This window comes from Pelophylax lessonae (genome assembly GCF_965119305.1).
Source record: "Pelophylax lessonae genome assembly, chromosome: 1".
Classification (NCBI taxonomy): Eukaryota; Metazoa; Chordata; class Amphibia; order Anura; family Ranidae; genus Pelophylax; species Pelophylax lessonae.
Window position 1 is genome coordinate 873,618,535 of NC_138768.1, and position 5,754 is coordinate 873,624,288.

At 43.1% G+C, this 5,754-nt stretch overlaps 1 pseudogene across 1 annotated transcript; it reads left to right on the forward strand.

The window, feature by feature from the left end:
- The first annotated feature begins 1,809 nt into the window (after positions 1 to 1,809).
- LOC309550384 (E3 ubiquitin-protein ligase Topors-like) lies at positions 1,810 to 5,472 on the forward strand (annotated as a pseudogene). Its single transcript has 2 exons — positions 1,810 to 2,963; positions 3,590 to 5,472. The product of its transcript is annotated as an E3 ubiquitin-protein ligase Topors-like (transcript).
- Positions 5,473 to 5,754: the final 282 nt, after the last annotated feature.

Consider the following 5,754-nt stretch of genomic DNA (forward strand, 5'->3'; position numbering starts at 1 on the left):
ACTTGACAAAGCTACTAATGTAGCGAAACATGTCGTTGTGGCAATCGGGAGGCTCTGTAGAAGCGAGCGAGCATCTTCCTCCAAGCTCCCCGTCCTTCAGGTGATTCCCCCGCCGGCCGCGGACACACACTCGGCTGACAGCGCTGATAGCGGTGACGTCATCAGTGTGCGATCCCTCGGCGCTCACAGTGGGCATCAGCGTAGCACAGCGTGGGCTCCGGTCCAGGAAGCGGCCGCACACCGGACCGTGTGAGCCCCTATCTCCGCTGGGACCCGCTTCTCTATGCCATCTCCATCTGCCAGCTTTCTCCTTTCCCTGGGATTCACATCAGGGAGTCGTGCTGAGGCAGCAGTGATATACAGAGACTTCATGGACTGGTAGGAGGAATCACTCATTTAACACATTGCTTTTTATCTTTGGATTCATGGAATAAACTTTTATTGGATCATTTATCTATGTCTCCTTTGGGGTAATTATCAGCTATTAACACACCTGAGCGCCATCCTTTAATTTCTCCTCATCACATCTACAAGCTATCCAATACTTAGGATTGGGCGAACAGTGTTTTTATGGATATTTGTGTTTTACATGTTTGCATGATATTTTCAGGAAACTACCTGTTGGAGTAGCGCCAGAACTCTTTCTTTGAGCTTGTTGGAAGTGTGCATGTTTTTCCAATTCCGCCGGTTTTTGCCAATTTCTATGGGCGAGACAGCGGATTTGCAAGCGGTATTCAAAAAAAAATTGACCCAAAATCGCGCTGGCGAAATTTTTTGAGCCTATTTGGCGTTGCGCATGCGCACATTCGCGCGTTCGCAGCTCGGGGCTGGAGGAGCTGTTTAACCTTTCCACACTTTTGCAGATATCTCTCTTTCTAAGTCAGTTTTTGAGATTTTTTAAACGCAAGTCATCTCCAAATTGACTTCCACACCTTCCACAGTGATTTGGGATTTTTGGGGGTACAGGGGAAAATTTGGCTAAACTTTAGTCGAGCTTTTAGCTGGCGTGGTTTTAAGTCGCGCTCTGACCATATTGCATCTTAATAAATCTCACACTAGGCGCTATTTTCCGCCCGCCGTTCTTTGAATGCCAATTTCAGACTTAAATAATCGCCGGTTCGCAAAATCCCGCCGAAACGCCAATTCGCCGTACTATGAATCAGGCCCAAAGTGACATAGATTTGGAATAGAACAGCCAGCGTTCCCACTCCCCCAGGTACAGGTTGGCATATGATGGGGCACACTTAGTCCCCATCGCCACCCTTTGCACCTGGAGGTAGTGGGATCCATCAAAATCGAAAACATTGTGTGTCAAAATAAAATACAGCAAATCTAGAACAAACCATTTAAGATTTCTCTGCTCCAGACCTTTCATTTAGAAAGGTTTCAACTATTTCAATCCCCTTTTTGTGTGGAATGTTTGAGTACAAAGCCTCAACGTCAGTAGAAACTTGGACTGTATTGGGGGAACTTCGATACCGTTCAGTGTTAGAAGCATATGCATCGTATCCTTTAGATAAGATGGAAGAGATTCCATCTGGGGTCTAAGGTATGTATCAACAAAAAAAGCTTGCATTTTGTGTAAGACTGTTAATACCACATAGTACATCTAATATACTATAAAACAATGGACAGCGATCACCCCCTGCTTATCTCCGAACAGTTATGAAGACAACCTGGGTGCGTCTCCACTTCCTCGCCTGCAGGGGGCAGCCAGCGCTTTGTCTAGCCCTTCAGGGCAATGTTTGGCGCTCTTCTCTATGACAGGCTCCCGGCGCCTTGGTCTTCCTGGTAGGGCGGAGAACGAAGATGCAGTCAACCTCAATAAATGACTTTATAGGAGCTAGCAGCTCTAAAGCTGGTTCCAGGAAATCACACAATAAAGGATCACCAACAGATGTTTCTCCAGACTCAAAATGTCCCATATGTCTGGACCGCCTTGAAAACATATCGCACTTAGACTGATGCCTCCATAGGTTTTGCTTTAAATGTATAAAGGAATGGGCAAAAAACAAATCAGAATGTCCTCTATGCAAGCAGCCCTTTCATTCTATATTTCATAGTGTGCGAGCTGAAGATGATTTCAAAGAATATGTTTTGCGTCCCACTTTAAATGGCTCTTTTGCCAGTCCAGATGGGCAGAGATTTCGATATCGTACTACTATGACCAGGGACAGTAACTTGCACATGCGAACGTTAAGATCTAATGCACACAGAACATTTTCACCTCCAGACAATGGTGTTCTGTTTGAGGGATATACAACTAGACAATCTCATCAAAGGGGCAGCAATATTCAACAGATGATGAGAAGGCTAGCTGCCAGGCGACAAGCAAGTGCAGAGGGAAGGACAATGAGTCAAATTCAAGAGCAGGAGCTCATAAACTTCAGAAGAGCACTTTACATATCTGGAATACGTGTCAAGAATATTCAGGATGGAGGACGGTACCATGATATATCTGCCGAATTCTTCCGCAGGAATCCTGCTTACCTTCACCGGCTTATACCCTGGCTTAAGCGGGAATTGACAGTGTTATTTGGCACACATGGTTTCCTTGTTAACATCGTGCAGCACATCATTATGAGCAATGTTACTCGATTTGACATGGAAAGTCAAACCTTCTTAGAAGATTTGCAGCCTTTCCTGCTTCACCGTACAGAACACTTACTTCATGAGTTCATAAATTGCACGGTGCCCTTATAATATTGATGCATATGACCAGAATGTCAACTACGATTGTACTGCACCTTCATATGAAGAAGGTAGTGAATCAGAATCCTCTGTAATTACTATATCCCCAGATGAAGTCCATTCAAGAGAGCCTGATGTTCCTTCCTCTTCTGTTGAAGTTGGTCAAGCTCCCTGGGATGATGAAACACCTGGACCTTCCTACTCTACAGTGTAGCAGGCAACTAGTAGTATGTTAACTACTTTAGATAGCTCAGATGAGGAGCCTTCAAGTAGTGGAGCACCTGAAGAAAGAGCGCGCGGGGCCGTACGTGACCCGGCGCATGCTCAGAAACGTGTCGTGCATACCGTGCATATTCCACATACCTAACATTCCCTGGTGACGGGGCCGCGCTCCATCTTCCACTGCACATCGTAGCCGCTGCCTTAGACGCTGACCACCGATTGCTGTAGGAGGTAGCCTGCTTCCTTCTCTCCTCTGACCGGTGATCAAGCTTCGGACTGCTGCACACAAGTGGATGGCACCTCCCAGAGGAATTCCTTATGTCCGTGATGTGACACAGCTACATTACTTTGGTTTCTAGTGAGTTTATATTACTTATGCCTTGTTATCAATAAAGACTGTCTGCACTTAGAGCGCTCTCTCTCTTTTTCTTTTGTTCAATTCAGAATTCCTCTTTTCTGTGGAGAGCAGCTCGGTGCCTTGGACACTTCCTATCAGGACTTTTTCATCTATCAATTTTATGGTATTTTTTCCATCTCCATTTTTGTTCTGTTTTTACAGTCTCCATTCCCCATCTTCCCTTCCCCTTCCCCCTCCCCCCCACCCATTCCAACCTATTTACCCTTCATGTGCTGGAGGTTTTGTTAGCGCACCTACATTGTTGTTTTTTTCAAGTAGTAGACTGGAGTCTGCCAATATGAATAAAGAAGCTACTGATGATATTCAGAGCCAGAGTATTCCTTCTGATGACTGTATTATAGTGGGTTTTGTTAAACCGCTTGCAGAAAGAACCCCAGAATTAGTTGAGCTCTCTTCTGATTCAGAACCTTCCCTTTTTGAAGTGAAGATTGAGCAAACTAAAAAGCCCCAAGAAAGACCTTTTACTTTATATGACAGCAGTGAGTCACATAGGTCTTCCCTTTCTTTATCTCGATTAAGCAATAAGCCATCATGTAAAACTAAACAAAAACAGAAGTCACCCTGTGACGAATCTCATTCAAAAAAGAAGAAAGTGAAAAAAATCAACAGAGCCATCTTCTAGAAGATTTAATCTAGAAAAGATGACAGACATTCTTTCAATGAAGGCACATCAAGATGGCGAGAACGTTCTTTGAGCTCTGATTGTTTTTCGCGTTATTCTCGTAATTAGGCTTATGACAGTCACAAAAAATGGCACAGTAAGAATAAACAAAGAACTAAAACTCGAGAAAAGAAGCATAAAAGTTGGAGAGAAAGGCGGTGATCACGTAGTAGAGATAGAAGTTTATCTTGGAGGAGTAGAACTGTTTCTTTGTCAAGTGAAAGCTCCAGAGAGCTGAAAAGATCCAGCTCTAGAAATCAAAAGCGTAGCAGAGGAAGGTCACGAAGTCGTGACAGTGACAATACAGACAACTATCGCAGTACTTATCACTGGGAGTATACATACTATAGCAAAAACCGTAATAGAGAATAGCTTCAAAAGTCCTATAAAAACATTCTCACGGTAGAGGTCATTGCTCTAGATATTCAGACAGTCCTGATTACCATTTCCAGGCTTTTTCTCAAAGGAAAGAATCAAAGAAGCGCAGAGAACCTATTGTTGATAAGCATCATCATCAATCAAGAAGCCGATCAAACAACAGTCGTCCTACTACAACTGGTGCACAACAAACCCAGTCTGACAAAACCAGTTGTAAGAGGAAATATAAAACCCGACATCTGGAGCCACAGAACAAAAACAAGAACAATGGTGAGACAGAACTTGCCAATGGAAAAGAGGCTCATACACAGACAGCCTTGAGAGATAGAGGATAGTTTGATGGATAAATCTTCAAGTGAACACAAGCCTAAATGGAGGAAAAGGGCAAGGAGCCCCAGTGTGGAGATTGTGTATGAAGGAAAAAGTACACCAGATACCAAACAACATAAAAAGAAAAAAAAAGAAACACAAGAAGAAACGCAAACATGAAAAGAATTCTCCAGTTGTCATCAGAATTGACAGTGATAGCGACACTCCAGAGAAACTTGATGTGCGGAGCAGTAATGATGTTTATACACTGCCTGCTAAAAGTAACAGCATGGAGTCTAATATGGATCTGATAAATGACTCGCCAAGTACCTCCGCACCTGTTAACACCATAGACAGGGATTGTGGGGAAGCGGCAAGCCCTTATTCCAAAGCTTGCAATCTGACATCAGTTAATGAATATCTTGATGCTGCCTCAGAGATACTTGATGGATTTTATTTTGGTGAAAGTTTGGATGGAGAAGCTTTTCTGCCAGCACCCAGTCCACCTAAAACACCTTCACTTCTTGATGAAACTGCAGTGACCGGGCTTCCTACATCTGATTCCAAACTGGCACAGGACAGAGAAAATTCTACTACACCCCCTATAACAACCTCACAAGAAGAAGTATTTCTTGAGACTGTCTGTGAACATTTGCAAAATATGCCTTCTATTGCACCACCTCTAATGGCCACTGAAGAAAGTACGGCAGAGAACTTGCAAGATACATTTGCCAAGACTATCTGTGAACATTTGGAAGATATAGTAGAACACCTTTCTCCAAGAATTTTATGAGCATTTATTTCTTGAAGTTCAGCTTTCATTTTAACATTTAATACATTTTGAAGATCATAAAAACAATCAGCCCTGTGGATGTGTGTTGTCTTTCTAATTGAGCCATGCATGTCTGTTTCAATTAAATTTATTTAGAGGGAAATTGGTTACCATTTTTGTCTGAAAGTATACTGTAATGTCTCGGCTGTGTGTTGCTTTAGGTACACAGCCTCACATCAAGTAATAAACCGAATCTCAATGAAAGAAGCGTTGGTTTCTTAAACTGATGCAATCTTTACTGAG